General features: G+C 44.3%; 1 pseudogene; it reads left to right on the top strand.

The window, feature by feature from the left end:
- The first annotated feature begins 20,417 nt into the window (after positions 1-20,417).
- Positions 20,418-22,995, top strand: LOC147114277 (protocadherin gamma-C3 pseudogene; annotated as a pseudogene).
- The last annotated feature ends 547 nt before the right edge of the window (positions 22,996-23,542 follow it).

Below are 23,542 nucleotides of genomic sequence, written 5' to 3'. Positions count from 1 at the left end.
CTTGTGTATGTACCACACCCGTTTTGGTGCCAAGGCTCGACGCTGCCGTCCACCCTGCAGTTGGGTTGAAAAAAAGTCTCCAGCAGACTCACAAACTTCGAAGAAGACAGGGGCTGACAAAAACACCCAGTTCACCATGGCAGTCGGTTCAGCAGGAAAACTCCTCTATATTACTGATTCCATAACAGGGCGACGATTCTTGTGTGATACTGGTTCTCAGTGCAGTATTTTGCCAGTCTCAAAGCTGGATCTACAATCCGGCGGTCACGGCCCTTCCCTTGAGGCAGCCAATGGTGCGGCCATTCGCACGTTTGGTAAACGGACAGTTAATTTAACTTTTGGAGGTCAACGTTTTGTATGGGAATTTATAACGGCTAAAGTATCACAGGCCATCCTGGGGGCTGATTTTTTTTGTGCCTATGGTTTTCTGGTCGACGTCCAACATTGTCAACTCATTAATGCATCTACCTTCCATGCGGTGCCTTGTCACCGCAGTACTGCTGTCTCCTGGTCGGTTGCCTGTGCGGTTCCATCGCAGGAAGGGTTTAGGCGCCTACTTGGTGAATTCCCGGGGCTCACCAGGCCTACATTCTCAGCAGTAGTTGCGAAGCACGGTGTGGTGCATTATATTACCACAACGGGATCGCCTGTTTACGCCCGGGCACGAAGATTGGAACCCGGAAAGCTTATCGCTGCAAAGGCAGGGTTTCGGATTATGGAGCGCCTTGGGATTGTCTGACACTCCGACAGTCCTTGGTCTTCCCCATTACACATTGTACCCAAACCAGGTGGCGGATGGAGGCCTTGTGGGGATTACAGACGCCTTAACGAAGCCACTATGCCGGATAGGTATCCAATACCGCATATACAGGATTTTTTGGCTCATTTGGCCGGCAAAACAATATTTTCTAAAGTAGATCTCGTCCGTGGATATCATCAAGTTCCTGTGTACCCTCAAGACATCCCCAAAACGGTGGTCATCACACCGTTTGGCCTTTTTGAGTTCCTTCACATGCCGTTTGGGTTGAAAAATGCAGCTCAGGCTTTTCAGCGACTTATGGACTCTGTGTTACGGGACCTTCCTTTCATTTTCATTTACTTGGATGATATTCTCATTGCTAGTAAAGATAAGGAAGAGCATATGGCTCATTTACGTACACTCTTTGCCCGTCTCAGCCAACATGGCCTCATTATAAATCTAGCCAAATGCCAGTTTGGGTTAACCAGCATTGACTTTCTAGGGCATAGGATCACCTCAGAAGGCGCCGTCCCACTGGCCACTAGGGTAGAGGCAGTTAAGGCATTCCCGTGGCCGCATATACTTAAATCTCTTCAGGAGTTCCTGGGGATGGTGAATTTTTATCACCGTTTTATCCCCAAGGCAGCCCAATTAATGCAGCCGCTGTACGAAGCACTTAAAGGGAAGTCGGGTAAAGATGTTATCATTTGGACACCACAGATGGACCAAGCATTCCTGGACACCAAGGCGGCATTGGCAGATGCAACTATGCTTGCACACCCACTCCCGGGCGCGACCATCGCCCTTACTACCGACGCCTCCGATTACGCCATCGGGGCAGTGCAGGAACAATGGGTTGCCGGGACTTGGCAGCCATTGGCCTTTTTTAGCCGCCAACTGCGTATAAATGAGCGAAAATATAGCACTTTTGCTAGGGAGTTGCTGGCCTTGTTTTTGGCCATCCGGCATTTTCGTTTTCTTCAAGAAGGGCGCCCGTTTACTGCATTTGTGGACCATAAACCGCTCACTTTTGCAATGGCCAAAACGGCGGAGCCGTGGTCAGCCCGGCAACAGCGCCACCTTACGTTTATATCAGAATTTACAATGGATTTGCGACATGTCTGGCAAAGATAATCTTGTGGCTGATTGCCTGTCACGTGCCCCAGTCCAGACAATTCACCTGGGAATCGATTACGTTGCGTTGGCAAAAGAACAGCTGGCGGATCCTGAAGTTCAGGCATATCGGACTATGCCTTCTAGCTTGCAGGTAGCCGATGTTATGTTCCAATCAGCAGGAACCACGCTTTTGTGTGACATATCCATGGGAGTGCCCCGGCCCATTGTGCCAGTCGAATGGCGTAAGGAGATTTTTCAGATTATACATGGCTTATCACACCCGGGGATGCGAGCTTCACAATGACTTATGTCCCGTAAGTTTGTTTGGAAGGGAATGCATTTAGACGTTCGGGACTGGACAAACAATTGCGTGGACTGTCAAAAATCAAAGCTTCATCATCACGTGAAGGCTCCAATGGCCATCTTTCCAGTGCCTGAACGCCGGTTCGACCAAGTACATGTGGACTTAGTGGGCCCCCTCCCCATTTTGCGGAGTTTTATGCATCTCCTGACAATAGTGGACCGTACTACCAGGTGGCCAGAGGCGATTCCCTTGGTTGCTACTACCACAGCGGACGTATCCAGGGCATTTATTTCGTCGTGGGTGGCCCGGTTTGGAGTGCCATCTGATATCTCCTCTGACCGTGGTCCACAATTTACGTCAGAGTTGTGGAATGCAGTTGCACAGGGCTTGGGTACCAAGCTGCATCATACCACCGCTTACCATCCGCAAGCAAATGGCTTATGTGAAAGATTTCATCAGTCTTTAAAGGCGTCCCTCCGTGCCAGCTTGTGTGGTTCCAAGTGGGTGGATAGACTCCCTTGGGTGATGCTAGGCCTCTGTACAGCCCCCAAAGATGACCTCCAGGCTTCATCGGCTGAGTTAGTCTACGGTCAAGCGCTTCGAGCACCAGGGGATTTTCTCCCTCCACATACAGAATCATGGTCGCCTGCTCAGCAGCTTCTTCAGCATCAAGAGGTGGCAAAGAATTTCCTGCCTATTCCAACTTCGCATCACAATCTACAGAAGCCTCATGTTCCGGCAGAACTTATGAGTTCCGATTATGTTTTTATTCGGCAGGATGCTCATAGAGATACACTCAGACCACCTTATGATGGACCGTTTCATGTTATTGCAGTGGGAGAGAAATATTTTACGGTCGAAATGGGAGGTAAATCGGATACCATCTCCATCGACCGACTTAAACCAGCCCATCTGGATCGGAGTGAACCGGTGGTTGTTACTCAGCCACCTCGCCGTGGACGACCACCATTGGCTACTAGACCAATTATGCAGCAGTCTACTATTAAATTGCCTGCTTCAGCTTCATCCTCGTCTACACCTTCTGCTACGGTTTCCTCCACCCCAGATGTACCGCTTCAGACACAGCCAAATTTTGGCTCATCTTCTAACGATCCAGCGTCTGAAGTTCGTAGTCGTTCGGGCAGAATAATTAAACCTCCTGCACGTTTGATGCTGTCTGTTAAAGAGAATTCTGGGGGGGCGCCTGTGGCGGAGCCACCAAGAGACACTGAACAATCTATAATCATTCCTTTAACCACTCTGTGGTGCAGTTGTGGACTGCACCTTTAAGCTGTGTGTAGGTTCTTGTATTTCCACGTGATGACGTCATGACGCCGATCACGTGACCCCCAGTTGGCGCGGAAAACGCGATGACGTCATGACGTCGGTTTCCAGTATTTAAGGGCAGTCTGAGAAAGGCTGGGGACCTGGACAGACCTGTTGACCTCTGCTCTTGCAGTTATCAGTTAAAGTATTTTGTTCATTAAAGTTTAATTATTTCGTTTCCTTGCATTGGACTTCGTTATTCGGATAGGAACATCCGTTCCTACAATAGGGAAAATTAGGTGAAAATATGAGCTAAGCTAAATATTGGCTAGAAGACGCTAAATTTAAGATTTAGCAGATTGCAATAAAAAGGCAACTGAAAGAGTCAAGGCATTCCACACTTTTGAAGTCCTGCGTGAGACTGAGGTAGAATAGCTGATGGTGCTATTGACCTATGTTCTGGGAGAAGAACGAGTGGGTAGATATATATATTTGAAATTTAGGAGGAGGAAGGAAAGTATCAGAGCGCTAAAATAAGCAGAGTGCAATGGATAAGTTTGGCAGAGGGTTGAAAAATTGAGAGGAAGAACGGTTTGCGGATAATAGCGAAAGAAGGATCAACTCTCCGACAATAGTGTTTTGGGTTAAGCATAGTGTTAACCCTAATAACGAGTTTGTAATCATTAATTACTTCTAAATCTTCAAGTGGCTTATCAGCAACATAAGAACGTGTCCTCAAATGAGCTAGCTACACTTTATTAAATGACTACGTGTAAAACGTTAGGAACTTGCCAGAGAGAAAACAGTGTAGCTGAATGCACAACTGTGCAAAGGAATATGTAAGGATGGATTAGCAATTAATAGTTCATTGCTGATTCTGCTCGGTGCATGGTGCAGTGCTAGTTACATGTAAGATGTTGGCAGAAATTGTAGCAAATATTTATCCTGCCGTTTCGTACTGAATTCTGAAAGAAATACAACTAACACTATTTAATTTGAAATTTATTGGTGATTCTACTTTTTCGGTGCACAGTGACGTTAGCACTGGAGAATTGATCAGTTTTCCATATTAAGCAATTTCCATTTTGAAGCAGTGCCATGTCAAATATAGCACAGATTACATGCACAGTGATGCTCATCATGTTTGTTTGCATAGGTGCCTCAAACTCATCTTCAAAGCACTGGTCCACAGCACTAGTGTGATATTCCACATTAACCCACTAGCCTTGGTACCTCTGAGTGAGGGTTTCAAATGAGTGCCAAATTAGAGGCAGCATTGTGCAGTGGCATTGCGCCCACTGGTAACTGTGCTTAGTCTGCCCACACTCATTTCACATCAAACTCTTACATCCGGAAGAAGGAACAAAATCATCGCAACAATAATGGTTGAATTAGCATCTATATCCTAAAAGGCAATATGCTAATTCACTCTGCCATCTATTCCCGAAAACTAGTATCAGCAGCTGCAGGCAGTGGTCCAACTGTTCACTGTCACAGAACCACCATCATACGAAGCATAATATTTAAATTATTTTGGGTGTAATCAGCGCTAACGAAAAGAATTGGCTTGACGGATAAGTGTAGAATGAATTAAGATGTCTATTTTTTAAATGTATATTTGCTGTCGGCTCTTTTGTGACGACTTTTGGAAAATTTACTGTAAGGCTATTCTTGCAGAAGAGCTTAGTACAAGAATGGGAAACTCCAAAGTAATATAGTAGAAGAATGCTTGAATTTTTGAATGCACAGCAATGGATTTGTGCAAAGGATTACACAGATGCTCCAGCTTTAATGTTTGCTGAGTATAGCAATTCGTTAAATCTACGAGTTCTTTTTTTCACTAAAGCGAAGCTGAAATGTGACTGGAGATCATGATAACGCGCTTTTGTCATTACGCACTTAGATATATTGCAAAACTAAATGGGGAGATGCGCAATACGGCATAGAGTTTTTTTCGTGTATGAATCTAATATCTTGGAGAAAATGACAGAAATAATCAGTTCAGCATTTAAAACGTGCAGGTATTTGAAACGCTGTAATGGGCAGGGAGTAAAGCTTGTTGTTATGCAACTGAGCAGCGCTATGAGATTTATTACACCAGCACCGACAGTTTGTCTCCATATCGTCGGACATTTCTTGCCACCACATCTCAGAAGTGAAGCAGCAATAATCAGAGTATATAACCCCGCTCGAGCAAACTCAGGTCTACCTATTAATGATCGCCAGAAGCGCTCAAGATGCCTCCTTCAGTCCTAGAATCACACCTGGCCAGCGACCGAAACTCTGAAATTTTCAGAACGCTCACCTAAATGCAAGAGGCGGGTGATGTGGGGAACCAGCAGGGGCACGACTTAGGAGCGGATCGTGAAGCATGTGGATCACCCACCTGGCTTCAGAATGCCACGTAACATATGGATCACTCCGACATGCATCAGAACGTCATTCCATCTGCTACATTATTATAAGATGAAGGATAGCTTGTTGCGCCACTGTGGAGAGGCTATTCAAAATATGGGAGCATCTTGTGAACCATGGCTCACTATGATCCATCCTCGGAGGAATACAGTCCTATCACCTCAGGCCATTGAGTAAATGACAACTGAACGTCCACATTTAATTTTGCTTTGCAATCAGAAATACGAAAGAAAGAAGACTGAATGGGGGCTACCGTACCTAAACATTTCGAACACGGTTATTGTAAATGAATAGTTTAAAACAAGTGCATCACTAAAATGACAACAGCTGTGGTTTATGCTACCTTGCTGCCACTTAGATTATGTGTAAGTTTGTTACTGGATTACTGAAAATACTGGGTGGCTTAGTTAGGAACATTTTTCCCTGTCATTTTACACGGTCAGCCAGTTGGAAGGTTCACCCAATGGATCTCTGATAATCACACTAAATGCTAATGACTTCAATGATGTTTCCAATGGATAGATAGCATACATTTTCAGGAACCACCATTCTGCAAGAATGTGTCAGCTGGGAGTTTAGGAACAAGAGTAGGCCATTCTGCCCACTCGAGCCTGCTGCACCATTCAATTAGATCATGGATAATCTGTACCTCAATTCAATTTACCCGCCTTAAATCCATATCCCTTGCGTTATCTAATACAAATCAATCGATATCATTTTTAAAAGCTCAAATTTTCCCAGTAGCCACAGCCTTTTGGTGGAGATAATTCAGGTTTGTACTAACATTATTTCTGGAAAAAGTGCTTCTTGATTTCCCTCCGAAAAGGCCCAGCTCTAATGTTATGATGCTGTACACTAGTTGTACCAGTAATTACCAGTGCCGTTCCACCTCATTATTAGTATTTGGTAAAATACCTTCACGAAAATAACGTTTCTAAAAAGTTTCGTTTCTTCAGAAATATTAATATCAGTTCCAATAAGTCAGCGTTAAAACTTCGATTACTGTGGTTAGTGGGGAACAGCTGTTTTGTGGACTGGAGGAAGGTACACAGTGGTGTTCCCCCGGGGTCGGTTCTAGGACCACTGCTTTTCTTGATATATATTAATGACTAGGATGTGGGTGTACAGGGCACAATTTCAACATTTGTAGATGAAACAAAACTAGGAAGTATAGTGAAAAATGATGAGGATAGTGATAGACTTCAAGATGACATAGAAAGGCTGGTGGAATGGTTGGACACGTGGCAGATGAAATTTAATGGGGAAAAGTGCGAAGCTGTAGGACCACTGTTTTTCTTGATATATATTAATGACTTCGATGTGGGTGTACAGGGCCCACTTTCAAAATTTGCAGATGACACAAAACTAGGAAGTATAGTGAAAAGCGATGAGGGTAGTGTAGGACTTCAAGAGGACATGGGCAGGCTAATGGAATAGGCAGACAAGTGGCAGATGAAACTTAATGCAGAAAAGTGTGAAGTTATACATTTTGGTAGAAAGAATGAGGAGAGGAAATATAAACTAAAGGGTGCAATCCTAAAGGTTGTGCCTGAACAGAGAGACCGAGGGGTATGTGTGCACAAATCGTCGAAGTTCGCAGGGCAGGTTCAGAAAGTAGTTAAAGAGGCTTACGGGATCCTGGGCTTCATGAATAGAGGGATAGATTACAAAAGCGTGGAAATTATGACAAACCTGTAAAAACACTGGTTTGGCCTGAACTGGAGTATCGTGTCCAATTCTGGGCAATGCACTTTAGGAAGGATGTGAAGGCCTTACAGAGAGTACAGAAATGATTTATCAGAATGGTTCCAGGGATGAGGGACTTCAGTTACGTGGATAGACTGGAGAAGCTGGGGTTTTTCTCCCTGGAGCAGAGAAGATTGAGAGGAGATTTGATAGAGGTGTTCAAAATCATGAGGGGTCTGGACAGAGTAGATAGAGAGAAACCGTTCCCATTGGTAGAAGGGTCGAGAACCAGAGGACACAGATTTAAGGTGATTGGCAGAAGAAACAAAGGCGACATGAGGAAAACCTTCTGCACTCAGCGAGTTGTTAGGATCTGGAATGCAATGCCTGAAAGGATGGTGGAGGCAGACTCAATCACGGCTTTCAAAAGGGTGTTGGATAAGTACCTGAAGGAAAATAATTGGCAGGGCTGTGGGGAAAGGGCAGAGGAGTGGGACTAGCTGAAGTGCACTTGTTGAGAGCCGGCACGGGCTCGACGGGGCGAATGGCCTTCTTCGGTGCTGTAACCATTCTGTAATTCTATTCTATGAAGTGGAGTGTAGCTGCCAACAGCAAGATTAAATTGGATTTGATGTATTTGAATTTACTGCCACATTTAAGGTTTTAACAACTCCTCAGCTATGATACACTAAAAGTGTATTTAAGGATTTTCTGCTAACCTAACCAAATTATATAGGCTATATACTAATGTTAAACGATGTATTAGCAGCGAAATGTAATTCACAAAACGTTTTATAAACACTTTAGTTGCATTTTTGATTGAACAACCATAAATGTGAAACCGACGCAGAGATTTTCTGAGACATTCCAGCTTTAAGAAATGCTCGAAAGCCTGATTGGATCTATGTGATTATGTTCCATCCACCAATCAGAAGCTGCAATGTGACTGGAGATCCTGCCTGCCCCCTTCCCTTCCCATCCACCATTGCGCACGTTCAGCCACAGTTCAGTGTTGAACATCGGGCCGTGAGCATTGTGAGCGGCTTTGCATTCAAACCCAATGGTGATTTTTCGCTGAAATAAGAAGATCGGCACAGAAGCAATCTCCAGATTTGTAAACCCACAGGTATTTTTACTAATCCGCTACTTTCACTCGGGGAAAAATAAGTAAATTAATTCGAAGGAATTATCGAAGCAAGCTGTCGGGCTGAAACAATTGGGATGCTTTGTGCTGGAAATGAGATATTATAAACGACACTGGCACTTAAAATGGTCACTGTTGTGCTGTGTATGCTCCTTCTGGGATCTAATTTCTGCACAGATTCGTTACTCAATTCCTGAAGAACTGCAACTGGGCGCCTTTGTTGGGAATATCGCAGACGATTTGGGTTTAGTCCTGAAGGAGCTCAAAGCTCGCAGTTTTCGGATTGTGCCTGGTCACACGAAGCAGTATTTCGACATAAATTTGAACAATGGTAATTTATTTGTAAAGGAAACTATTGACAGAGAACAGCTCTGTGGGCCGAGCGAGACGTGTGTGTTATCTTTAGAAACAGTGATCGAAAATCCTTTCAGTTTGTACGATGTTGAAGTGAATATTCTGGATATAAACGATAATGCTCCGACTTTTCCAAAAAGCCAGTTCCGCCTTGAAATCTCCGAGCTGGCCGCACCGGGAACGCGATATCCCCTTGAATGCGCTCAAGACCCAGACGTAGGAATCAACTCCCTGCAATCGTACGAGTTAGTTGCCAGCGAATACTTCGCTTTAAACATTGAAAAACGAAATGGGAATGAAGATGAGCCAGTGTTAGTTTTGGAAAGGCCACTGGATAGAGAAAAGACATCTAGTCACAGGTTAGTGCTGATTGCCAAAGACGGCGGGGTCCCTGAGCGTTCCGGAACTGCACAAATATTAATCAGTGTGCAAGATCTGAACGACAACACGCCTCTGTTTACCCAGTCAGTTTATAGGGTTAGTCTGTTGGAAAATACACCCAAAGGAACATTGGTGATCAAAGTAAATGCCACTGATTTGGATGATGGTTCCAATGGGGAGATAGTTTACTCTTTTAGTCGCCATTCCGCTATTAGAATCCGTGAGCTGTTTGGACTGGATTCCAAAACTGGTGAAATCAGAGTCAACGGAAATTTAAACTATGAAGACAACAGTGTTGTTGAGATCAATGTGCAAGCAATGGACAGGGGACCTCACGCAATTCCCGCTTATTGTCATGTATTGGTTGAGATTGTGGATATAAATGATAACGCCCCTGAGGTGACTGTCTCTACACTGTTCAGTCCAGTTCCTGAAGACTCGGTGCCCGGGACAGTTGTAGCTCTAATCATTGCAACAGACAAAGATTCAGCAGAAAATGGGCGGGTAGAATGTCAAGTAACAGATAATCTTCCTTTTCAACTGGATTCATCCTCCAAGAAATATTTAACATTGCGCACAAAACAGGTACTTGATCGTGAAAATACCTCGAGCTACGAAGTCACTGTACAGTGCAGTGATTCAGGGTCTCCTCCCCTCACATCCAACAAAGTCATCCTGGTGGAGGTTTCGGATATAAATGATAACGAGCCACGCTTTGCACAGCCTTTATATACAGCTTACGTGATGGAGAACAATGTTATTGGAGCGTCTATCTTTTCAGTGACTGCTTTTGATCCAGATTTAAACCAGAACTCTCGGCTGAACTATTCCATCAGGGCGACTCAGGTTCAGGGTGAGTCTGTTTTCAATTACGTCTACATCCAAACAGAAAAGGGAGTCATATTTTCTCAAAGATCTTTTGACTACGAGAGTCTCAAAAATTTTCAGATCCAAGTTCAGGTTACGGACTCTGGAGTCCCAGCACTCTCCAGCAACGCCTCAGTGGAGGTAATTATCCTTGATCAGAATGACAATGCTCCTGTGATCGTGCATCCATTACCCGAGTCTGGATCTACAGTAACAGAGACAGTATCTCGATTCGCAGAACCTGGCTATCTAGTTGCCAAGGTGTCGGCCACTGATGCCGACTCTGGCCAGAATGCTCGCCTCTCTTACCAGATTCTCCAGACGACTGACCCTGGACTTTTTACCATTTCGCCGGATACAGGCGAAATCTGGACAATCCGTGGCATTATGAGCAAAGATGGCACAAAGCAAAGGTTGGTCATCGGTGCAAAAGACAATGGTTCACCGCCGCTTTCAGCTTCATTGACAATCATCTTATCACTGACAGACGGTGATACGGAAATGCTTTCTGACGTGAGCAGTCTGTCTGAGGATCCTGGGTCCTTTGGTGACATCAGCCTTTTCTTAGTCATATCGTTGGGCATCACCTCATCTATTTTTCTCGTAATTTTAATTATCCTCGCAATTAAGGTTCATAAAAACAGAAACCGGTTTGGTGCCCATAATGGTTACCCGGACACGTGTTGTTGCTTTGAAGCACGAAATTCGTTGAATGGAATTCAAAAAGCCAGCAGAAATCTTGAAATAGTTCCGAACTATGTCGAAGTGTTTGGAGGCGATCCACTTTCACAAAGCTTCCGCTATGACACGTGTTCGACTTCAGGTACGGCCAAGAGAGACGCCATGTTTCCTAACATGTACAGGTCATCTACACGCAAAAAGAACGTCACGAGTGGGAATGAAGAAATTGTCCGGAATTTAAACTGCAAGAACACTGTAAACAGTGAGGTGAGACCCTTCTAAAAAAAACACTTTTGAGTTTGATTTGAATATACAGGCAACCGCTGAAGTATTGTAGCATTAGTTTCCATCTTTGTCTAATTGATGGCAGAGAAATGGCAGATATAATTAAAAGTTGCACATCTGAACTTATTTTGCTATATCTGTCCCTAATATTTTTCCCTAAAAATGACATCATTTGAGTTTCACATTGAGAAGTTCAGTTGTAGTGTCAAGGGTTATAGGGAAGAATAGGTTAAAATATGAGTTAAGTCAAATAGTGGCTAGAAGACGCCAACATTAGGGTTTAGCAGATTGCAATACGAAAGAGACTGAAAGAATCAAGACATGCCACACTTTTTAAGTCCTGCGTGAGAATAAGGTGGAATAGGAGATGGTGCACTTGGCCTAAATTCGGGGAGAAGAACGAGCAGGTAGATATATACTTGAAGTTTAGGGGAAGGACATAAATTTCAGCACACTAAAGTAAGCACAGTCGTGTGGGTTATGTTATTGATAAGTTGTGATGAACATAGAGAGAGTAAGCTAGATTTGAGGCCGGTAGAAAGAGAAGGATCACCTCTCATACAGCAGGCTTTTTGGGTTGAATATAGTGTTTTCCCGACGAATGTGTTCGTACTAATTTACAATTAATTATTTCTAAATCATTAAGTGGCTTATCTGCAACATAAGAACGTGCCCTCACATGAACTAGCTACCTTTCGCTACCTTACTACGTGTAAAATGTTCGGCACTTGTAAGACAATATTTTTTTGTAGGTGAAAGCACAACTGCAGCAAAAGCATATGTAAGGATGGATTTGCAAGTGTTATTCCATTGCTGATTCTACTCGGTGTATAGTGCAGTACTACATTCATATTTGCTGCTGTAACACATATTTCTCCTAATGATTTATACTGAATTCTGGAAGAAATACAAATATTACTATTTCATTTGAACTTTATTAGTGATTTTTTGTGCTGGGAGCAGAGTGATGTTAGCATTGGAGAATGGATCTGTTTTCCATTTCGAGCTACTTCCATTGAAAAGCACCCCCAGGTCAAATATAGCACAGTTTAAATGTCCAGTGATGCCCGCCTTCTTTCTTTGTATATATGCCTCAACATCATCTTCAAAGCATTTGAGTTTCACATTGAGAAGCTCAGTAGTAGTATCAAGGGTTATAGGGAAGAATTGTGACGTGTGACATTTCACATAAACACACTAGCCTTGGTCCCTCTGATTGAGCTTGTCAAATGAGTGCCACATTAGAGGCAGCATTGTGCAGTGGCATTACAATGCCCACTGGTAACTGTGCTTATTCTGCCCAAACTCATTTCACATGTAACTCTTACATCCGGACAGAAAATACATTCATCCGACAATTTCTGTTGGATTAGCATCTTTGTTCTAAAAGGCAATGTGTTAATCCATGGCCCCATCAATTCCCTAATATTGGTATCAGCAACAACAGGCAGAGTCCCAACCGTTCACTATCGCAGAACAACAATGAAACCAAGTGTAATATTAAAGTGCTTTTAGATGTATTCAGCAGAACACTGACTAAACGAATTGGGTTGGAATAACTGAATCATCAAATGACGGATAAATGTAGAACTCACTAAGACATACATTTCTAATAGGTCTGCAGTGCGTTGTTTCATAGTGAAGTTAAGAAAAGAAAAGGTTGCTTGAAAATGTAATTGCACCACGATAAATGTGGACAAAGTGTTGCAAAGACGCTCTAGCTTTAAGAGATACTGAGCATTGTCATTGGTTAAATCTGAGCGTTCTTCCTTTCATCAATGAGAAGCTGAAATGTGACTGGAGATTCTGACAGCCTGCTTTTGGCATTACGCACCAAATACACTGGAAAACTAAATGGAGAGCTGCATAACGTTACATTAGGTTTTGTGCATGAATCGAATTTCGCTTTGCGGAAAATGCTCGGAAAATTGTTTGGGCATTCAAAAGGTTTAGGTATTTTAAGCAACGTAACTCTGCTGAAAAGAATTCTGACATGACATTCAAAGAAAATGTTGAACGGTGTTTCCCACACTGAATCATTTGCGAGGTTATTGATGGAAGTGTAAATATTTTAAAATAAATGCAGTGCTAAATAGGCAACTGCTATGGTTTATGCTCCTTTGCTGGTACCTAGTTTGTGGACACATTCGCTACTAGATTACTGAAAACAACTGGGTGGCTTTGTTAGGAATGCTGGGGTCAATTTGGGTTTAGATGTAAGACAGCTCGCGGTTTCGGATTGTGTCTGGTTGGAGAAAACAAAATTTGAATGTAAATTTCATCAATGGGATGTTGCTTATGATGGGAAATATTTGGCTTTGTGAACAGAGTATCACTTGGATATTTTGCTAAAAGGGTGTGAATGAACAACCCCTCAGCCTCGACCAAATTAATGTGCAGGTTCTGGAAGTAAATGCCAATTCTCTGAGTTTTCCAAACACTTACCTGTTCCGTCTCAGAGAATGTTCCACCAAGGCCACGCTTCGCGCTTGCAAGCTCCCAAGTTCCGCACGTTGGAAGCAACTCCCTCCAAATCTGCTGGTGCCTTCTGAACGATTATTTCATTCTACGGTGAAACCCGGAGTGCCGATAGAAAGTTGCCTGTATTGATGCTAGAAAAGAGTCATTGGACAGTGAAAAACAATCAACCCACAAGTTAGCCCTTTCTGACAAAGATAGTAGATTCCCTAAAAGATCTGGAACTGTTTAGTTATCAATCCTACTGCAGGATGACAAGGCGCCTATCTTTCCCCAGTCACTTTATAAGATCATCCCGTTGGAAGGCTCACCCTAAGGATCTCTGGTAATCAAATTAAACGCTACTGACTTGGGCGCGTGTTCCAGTGGAGAGATAGTGTAATATTTCAGCAGTAATACATCTGATGGAGTTCGTGAGCCAAATCTGTACATGGCAAAGCAGGCGAAATCGGAATTAAAGATGATTTGGACGATGAAGAAAATAGTGGTTCTGTGATCAACGATAAGGGTTCTCAGTCTACACCGATGCACTGTGAAGTGCTCATGAATATTCACGAGGTGAATGGTAACGCATCTGACGTGACTTTGACTTCTTTACCCAGTTCAATTCGTGAAGACGTCCACCCTGGGACCCCGGTGTCTCTGGTCAATGCAGCAGAAAAGGATTCGGGAGAAAATGGACAAGTGAAATATAAAATCACAAACAATCTTCCTTTAAATTAGATTCTTCTTTAAAGACCTAGAATGGTTTGCTTGCCCAGCGCATGTTAGATCGCAATAATTTCATTAAGTATTCAGTTGTGACGATTTGGAAACCCCTCCTCGTACATCAATGTAAACAATCCTGGTGAAGAATTCGGACATAAATGACAACCCTCTACGTTTTGCACAGCCTTTATGAGTACCTTACGTGATAAAGAATAACCCTATCAGGACTTCTGCCTTCTCAGTGACAGCTTCTGATCCACATTTAAACCAGGATGCTCGACAATCCTGCCCGGTCTTGGAGATTCCAGACCAGGGGAGGTTAGTCTCCATACACGTCGATATTAATTCAGATAACTGAATCACATTTTCTCAGCGATCATTTGACTACGAGCAACTCAGAAACTTTGGGATCCATGCTCAAGCACCAGATTCTGGGATGCCACCTCTGTCAAGCAATGTTTCGGTGGATTATAATTATCCTTGAGCAGAACGATAATGTTCCAATGATCGTGCATCCATTACCTGAGTATGGGTCAACAGTAATAGCAACAATGGCCGCGATTTCGCCTTCGGAGGAGCGATCACGGCGGTGGAGTTCGTTGGCGGGTCCCGGACCCGCTCCCGGCTCCAGCCGTTCTGTGAAAAGGATTTCCCCTGATTGGGCTTGGAAAAGCCCGCCCGGCGAGGTTCCCGGTCAAATAAAAGGAAGCGGATCTGATGGCGTCACTTGATGACGCGTCATCAGCCGGTCTCCTTAAAGGGACCATGGCCATATTCACTTTGATAGTTGTTCTGTCAGTGTCCTGCAGCATTGAGGTGCTGCAAACACTGACACGCACTGCACAAAGGTGGACGGCTGCACCCAGGCTCTAGCTTGACTACCTCCATATGCTTATGGAGGGAGTCACAGCACGCAGGGAGAGTCTCTTTCCTTCCCAAGGGCAGAAGAGACCTCCCCAGGACATCAACACAGCCTGGTTGCACATTGCACAGGAGGGCAAAAGCAGGAGTACCTGACTGCAGTGGCACAAACCTTTCATTGTTCTCAGTAGATCACAAAACGTTTCTGCAAAACCACACTCAACCTCATCCTGCTGTGCCACTCGTCACATCCCCATAACTCTACCTTCCCTATCCTACTCCTTCACATCCTTACTCACACCAACTTACCTTGCACCTCCACCCATCCCTCTCTATCCATATTATCATATCCCCATCTCACTACCCCTCACAATCACCCTCATCCTAATCCAATCGTGCCAACTAACAACACACAAGGGTAGGCACTTGAGTGTCTTATGCAATGTTCATGTAACTTTTCTCCTTATGTGTTGGCAAACATTGAAATCTTCATTTTCAACACTTTGCCTCATTGGACAGATCTCTGCTCATCTTTGGAAATGTCTTTGTGCATTCCAGTGAATGTTGAGACAGAACGCCCCCCCCCCCCCCCCACAAATGTGAAGAATGTTAAAGGAATGGCTTGGACATTTTAGGATGCTTTATGGTGCTGGTGTGGGGTGGTGTCAACCTGATGCATCATGTGGCAGCCAGGGTGTGCAGTGTCAAGTGAAGTGAATCTGTCCATGGCGATGCCATCGCTGGCCTCCCGGGCAGCAATATGGTCGGTTGCTGATGGCCTGTGTCCTGTGCAGCATCAGTTGATTGTGAAGAAGGTTGATGTTGTTGTTGGTGATGTTGGTGTGCCTGGTGATGTTGCTGTTGGGGCTGATCGTGGAGGGATTTATAGGAGCATGGTGAGGTTTTTTCAGGGGCACCAATGTTGCTGGAATAGATGACAGCTGAAGTTGAGATGACAGAAGCGATCTGTCAATGGTGAGAGAGCTCGCTCCAAGGAGGTGAAAGTGGATAGAGAGTTTACTCCAACACTTCCAAACTGCACACAGCTCAAAAGTGTCTTCCAAGTTCTGAAGTCTCAAGTTCCTGACATTGGAAAGAGAACACCTGTGAAATGGGAGATTTCATACTACTTTTGCAGCTGCCACCTATTCACAGCAATGGGGAGACAGAGAACTCAACCTACTTAGTTCAGTTCAGTTCAGTTCAGCTTTATTTGCCATATGTAACCAGTACAAGTACAATGGAATGCTTATTCCCCGTAGGGACGCGTCAGCTATACATACAGCGCCGCATTCAGAGTCAATACAATGGCTTCCCGTGGCAGTGGGAGCACAATGTCCCTCAGCCGCTCTGTCCTCCTCTTCACCGCGTACTCCTCCTCACTGTTGCCGGCTCCACATGTGGTGGCCTGCTTCTCCCGCTCTGGCCACCATGCCCGGCTCCCCTCCTCCCAGCCGGATTGTGAGTTACCCGCCATGGAGCTGCCGGCCGACGTGCTGCAGCGTGTCGTCGAGTCTGCTGCTGCTGCTCGTTGCGCTGCGCTCCTCCGCCCGACTCGCCGAACACATTGTCGGGATGTGAATGCTCCAATCGCCGCGGCCTCCTCCTCACCGTTGCCGGCTCCATGCTCCACGGCCCAGGGCCTGCTTCTCCCTCTCACGGGTCGGCCTCTGGCCGCCATGCTCGGCTCCCGGCCGCCATGCTCGGCTCCCCTCCTCCCAGTCGGAATTCCTTCCCGCCGAGGAGCTGCCGGCCGATGTGCTCCAGCGGGTCGACGTGGCTGCTGCTGCTGCTCACCGCGCTGCGCTGCCTCTGCCCGACTCGCTGAGCACCTCGCTCCGGTTGCAGGAGCGAGCGGCGAGAGCTGGCCGCCCGAAGCAGGGAGAGTGCTCTCAGCACCGGACCATCACGGCCGCCATCTTGACTCGGTCACGTGATCTCCGAATGATGTGAACCTCATTAAAAAAGTGGTAAAATAGAAATAGGCTGGAGTAGTTAACAAGCATTTAGCTATCTTAAATGCCTCCCCACCGCTTGGTGCCGTGTCTGTTCTGAATTCGTAGACCTGACATTTTGGAAACTTATATTGAGCCGGGTTCGGAGCGGGTTCCCAACCCGTTGTCAATCGTTTCAATTTTGACAGCAGACCCACCTCCAAACCTGCACGCTGAGCACTGGTAAAATTCTGGCGAAGGGTCATCGACCTGAAACGTTAACTTTGTTTCTCTCTCCACAGATGCTGCCTGACCTGCTGAGTATTTCCAGCATTTTCTCATATTATAGCAAAATTCAGCCCAATGTCCCCATTCGCAGAACCAGGTTGCCATGTTCCCAAGGTGACAGCACATGATGAGGATTCTGGCTAAAATGTTCACTTTCTTACCACTTTCTCTGAGCTTTTTCACCTGACACAGATAAAAGGAGTATATTCAAGGCTGAGATAGATAGATTTTTGGACTCTAGGGAAATCAAGGGGTATGGAGATCAGGTTGGAAAGTGGAGTTGAGGTCGATGATTAGCCATGATCTCAATGAATGGCAGAGAAGGCTCGAGGGGCCATATGGCCTACCCCTGCTCTTAGTTCTTATGTTCTTATGTTCTTAAATCCATCGTGCATGTGCATCGGTCGTGTTGTAGCCAAAGTTTCCAATTAGCAAACTTAGCCATCATGGTAATAGATGCTTAACACAATGTGACCAGCTATGAAGACTATCGACTGTATCGTAACAGAAATCTTCTCTGAGTAAGCAATTATTTGTATGCAGGCATTCAAATGAAGATTACATTTTAATAGAAAGGAGTAAAATTACATTTATGAAGCTTGCTTTCAATTGATTGTTGTGCAGCTTTTTCTACACCTAAACAGGTCATGGTCGCACACCACTTGCCTGAATTCACATCCTACGTCTTCACCTCTGAGTCGTGCCACATATTTTACATTCATGCAAAACTAAAAGTACTTGGCATTAATGTAAGTTATGTGAGGTCGTGATCTTACCGATGATAAGAAAAGTTTAAAAACTTCCCTGTAATTTATGCAACTTCACTATGAATATGTTAACCATAGCGGAGAGAGAGGGAAGGGGAAGAGCGAGAGAGAGAGATAGAGAGATACTCCAGTCAACTCTTGCCCAATATTACAATTTCTGTAACAATGGAGGGGAGTTACTGGTACAGAGATAGACAATCATTGGGTGAGATTGAGACAACAGTTGGCACTATAACTCGAGTCAGCTGCCCCTCATGACAACCTACAAGTGCTGGCCTGCTATATAACTATTTTCGTGCAGCCAAATGTGAAAGGAGCCTTTCCTCTCAGAGAGCACATGGGATTGGGGGCAATGTATTGACTTGGATAGAGAACTGGTTGGCAGACAGAAAGCAAAGAGTTGGAATAAACGGGTCTTTTTCCGAGTGGCGGGCAGTGACTAGTGGGATACCACAGGGATCGGGCCTTGGACCCAGCTATTCACAATATATATTAATGATCTGGACGAGGGAACTAGATGTAATATCTCCAAGTTTGCAGACGAAACAAAGCTGGGTGGTCGTGTGTGCTGTGAGGAGGATGCCAAGAAACTCCAGTATGAATTGGACAGGTTGAGTGATTGGGCAAAAGCATGGCAGATGCAATAAAACGTGGATAAATGCGAGGTTATCCACTTTGGTGTCAAAAACAGGAAGGCAGATTATTATCTTAATGGCAATAGATTGGGAGAAGGGGAAGTGCAACGAGACCTGGGCATCCTTGTGCACCAGTCGCTGAAAGTAAGCATGCAGGTGCAGCAGGCAGTTAAGAAGGCAAATGGTATGTTGGCATTCATAGCGCGAGGGTTTGAGTACAGAAACAAGGATGTCGTTGTACAGGGCCTTGGTGAGACCACATCTTGAGTATTGTGTGCAGTTTTGGTCGCCTTATCTGAGGAAGGATGTTCTTGCCATGGAAGGAGTGCAACGAAGATTCACCAGGCTGATACCTGGGATGGCAGGAATGACGTATGAGGAGAGATTGGGTCAATTGCGCTTATACTCGCTGGAGTTTAGAAGAATGAGAGGGGATCTCATTGAAACTTATAAAATTCTAACAGGACTAGACAGACTAGATGCTGGAAGGATGTCCCCAGAACCAGGGGTCACAGTCTAAGGATAAGGGGTAAGCCATTTAGGAGAGATGAGGAGGAATTTCTTCACCCAGAAAGTGGTTAACCTGTGGAATTCTCTGCCAAAGAAGGCAGTAGAGGCCAATTCATTAAATATATTCAAGAAGGAGTTGGATATATTTCTTAAGGCTAAAGGGATCAAGGGATATGGGGAGAAAGCAGGGACAGGGTACTGAGTTTGGATGATCAGCCATGATCTCATTGAATGGCGGAGCAGGCTCGAGGGGCCGAATGGCCTACTCCTGCTCCTATCTTCTATGTTTCTATGAGAGGAAAAGACAATGTGTTAACCCTTTTCACTACTGAATCTCTACAATATTTTAATTTGTATTGGTAGACTTTGTCACATGGTTCGTTGTAAGAAAAATGCCAGCAGAATATAGTTAAAGTGAATTGCATTAATTCAGTATAGAGGAATAGCAAACTTGCCAAAATGTCCCACAAATAAAGCCTGCATTCAGACTTGCATTTTGCCAGCAGGTTCTGAATAACTGTCTCTTCACATGCCTATTATAAACTCGTTGTATAGAAGTAAATTTCCAGAAAGAACAATATATCGAAAATAGAGAAAGAAAGGCTTCCTTCTATTTTTAATTGCGCACCAATAAATGTAACAAGAAAATCACGACGCTTTAAGAAGACATTCTCGCTTTAAGAAATCAGGAGTATTCGGATTGGTTGAATATGAGTGTGCCTTTGTTCGCCAATCAGAAGCTGAGGTGTGACTGGTGATCTTGACTGCCCCTTTCCCATCCACCCCATCGCGTACGATCAGACACAGCGTAAAACTGGATAGCGAGTTGCGTTTTGTACATGCATCCATTGGTGGTTTTTAAAATATACGGAGATTTTTCTTATTTTTAGTAAGTAAAGGTATTTTGTGCAATTAAGCTCAACTACTTAAGAAATGATATCTAAACAACTTTATTCCAATGAATTGTTGAACAGTACCGCGTCGCGCTGAAACAATTGGAATGCTTTGTGCTGGTCATGAGATATAAAATATATTGTTTGATAAAATGGCAACTGTTGTAAGGTATTTTCACCTCGTGGGACATGGTTTCGGGACTGCTTCATTATTCGATTCCTGAAGAGCTGCAACCGGGCGCCTTTGTTGGCAATATCGCAGCCGATTTGGGTTTAGATGTGAAACAGCTCGCAGCTCGCAGCTCTCGGATTGTATCTGGCTCAAGGAAGCAGTATTTCGACGTACATTTAGACAATGGAATTACAATGTTTGTAAGGGAAGAAATTGACAGGGAAGAGTTCTGTGGGTCCAGCCTCGGTTGTACGGTATCTCTGGAGGCCGTGCTTGCCAACCCCCTGAACCTGTACCACGCCGAAGTGGAGATTTTGGATGTAAATGATAACGCACCCGGGTTCTCAAAGAGCCAGTTCCGCCTGGAAATCTCAGAGCTTTCCATACCGGGAGCGCGCTTCCTCCTCGAACGCGCGCATGATGCAGACGTCGGAACAAACGCCCTTCGAACCTCCGAGCTCATTGCCAACGATTATTTCGCTCTCGAAGTACAGACGAGCAGCGGAGATGAAAAGCTGCCATTCTTGGTGCTGCAAAGACCCTTGGACAGAGAAAAGGGATCGGTCCACAGGTGAGTGCTAATTGCCAAGGACGGAGGGGTTCCTGAACGGTCAGGCACTGCGCAAGTACTGATTATAATTGGAGATGCAAGTGACAACGAACCAGTTTTCGATTAGTCAGTTTATAGGGTCAGTCTGTTAGAAAATACACCTAAAGGTAACCTGGTAATTAAATTAAATGCTGCTGACTTGGATGATGGTTCAAATGGAGACATAGTATACTCTTTTAGCAGTCATACGTCTGCAGGAGTACCCGAGCTATTTGCCGTGGATTCCAAAACTGGTGAAATCAGAGTGAAGGGGCGTGTGGATTATGAAGAAAACAGCGCTTTTGAGATCAAGGTACAAGCAATGGATAAGGGTCCTTACCCCAAGCCCGTGTACTGCGATGTTCTGGTGGACATTATTGATGTCAATGATAACGCACCTAAATTGACTTTGACTTCCTTGTCCAGTCCAGTAAGTGAAGATGCTCCGCCGGGCACCGTAGTTGCTCTGATCAGCGCAGCAGACAAAGATTCAGGCGAAAATGGAAAGATGGAATGCCAAGTCGCAGATAACTTCTCTTTCGTCCTAGATTTATCTTTAAAGAACTATTATAGATTGTTTACCCACCATCCACTAGACCGCGAAAATATGCCCAAGTACGATGTTACCATCACATGCAGAGATGCGGGAATCCCTCCTCTAACATCCAACAAAACCATCCGGGTGCAGGTTTCAGACATAAATGACAACTCGCCGCAGTTTGCACAGCCTTTATATACAGCTTACGTGATGGAAAACAATATTATGAGGGCTTCTATCTTCCAACTAACTGCATTTGATCCGGATTTAAGGCAGAATTCTCGACTATCCTATTCTATCTTGGAGACTCGGCTTCAGGAGGAGCTAGTGTTTGATTACGTCGATATTAATGCAAACAGTGGCATCATATTTTCTCGGAGAACTTTTGACTATGAACAACTAAAGCATTTTCAGATCCGTGTTCAAGCACAGGACTCTGGAGTCCCCGCATTTACTGGTAACGCCTCAGTAAATGTAATTATCCTTGACCAGAATGACAATGCCCCAGTCATCCTGCATCCAATATCGGGGTTTGGGTCAACAGTATTGGAAACAGTGTCTCGTTTCGCCGAACCAGGGTGCTTAGTCGCCAAGGTATCGGCCACTGATGCTGACGCTGGTGAAAATGGACAACTTTCTTATCAGATTAGGCAAAGTACAGACCCTGGCCTCTTTACTATTTCATCCGACACTGGCGAAATCTGGACAATACGTCGTCTTGTGAACAAAGACTCCAAGAAGCAAAGGTTGCTTATTGTGGTAGCAGACAATGGGACGCCTTCCCTTTCAGCTACAATGACGATAATGTTCTCTGTAGAGGAGGCCAATTATGAGGTGCTTCCTGGTGCCAGTAACCTGTCCGAAGATCCTGGCTTTATTTCTGACATAAGCCATTACTTAGTTATATCTTTAGGGATAATCTCATCGATTTTTCTACTGGTTTTAATTATCCTCGCCTTCACGGTCCATAAAAACAGAACTGGATTTGCTGTCGATTCCTGTGCCATGGACACGTGTTGCTGCATCCAACCAAGGAATTCGTTAAATGGAATTCAAAAAGCCAGCCGAAGCATTCACATAGCTCCAAACTATGTTGAAGTATTTGGGGGCGATCCACTTTCCCAAAGTTACCGCTACGAGACTTGTTCAACTTTGCATTCCAACAAGAGAGACTTGATGTTTCCCAACACGTGCAATTCATCTACAGATAAGATTAAGGCCTGGAGAGAAATTATTGGGAATGAAGAGAATCCGCTGACATCAAGTTCTTCAAAGTATATTAACACTGAAAGTAGTGAAGTGAGGTGATTTTTAAAAAATTACTTTGTGATTTGAATCAACAGGTAAACTTTCCAAATGAGATTGTTTGTTTCTTTGTGGCGATGTGCAGTTGTAAGAGTTAATTGAACACAAATTGAGCTCAAATTACCTTCCACTTTGGTTACTGATCATTTTGCCCAGACCAGTCTCTATACAAAGTATTAATGTCTCTTAGAATGTGTTCGATATTCTCGTGCTATCAAATTATTGCAACTCTTCAAGTGTTTTATCCTCAGTGATAAGAAGTTGCACAAGATGATTGATGTAGCGTTCATTCTTAGAAGTAGTACTATGATTAAACTGTATAGGAAGAGTAAGGCAGGATATATTTCCATGCACCTACTAATTGCTGATTCTGCTCGAATTAACTGTCATACACAGAGCAGCGCCAGCTTCACAATTATCCTACAATAATCCATAAATGTCAGTTTCATAATATTGTATTTCTCTAGAAGTTACCAGCTAATAATTATTTTAATTTTTTATCCGTGTCTGTGGTCCTCAGGGCGATTTATGTTAGCTCTATTCACTCATTCATTTGAGGTAACAGTTATAATCAGGCATTCTCAACCGAGTCTCTGCACAGAGAGCAGCAGAGTAAAGAAAGATGC

This window comes from Somniosus microcephalus, chromosome 8, assembly GCF_052327205.1.
Source record: "Somniosus microcephalus isolate GS21.2 chromosome 8, FLI_Smic_1.0, whole genome shotgun sequence".
In the NCBI taxonomy this organism is placed as follows: Eukaryota; Metazoa; Chordata; class Chondrichthyes; order Squaliformes; family Somniosidae; genus Somniosus; species Somniosus microcephalus.
The sequence above is the reverse complement of the archived record's forward strand: the minus strand, read 5'-3'. Positions and strand labels throughout refer to the sequence as shown.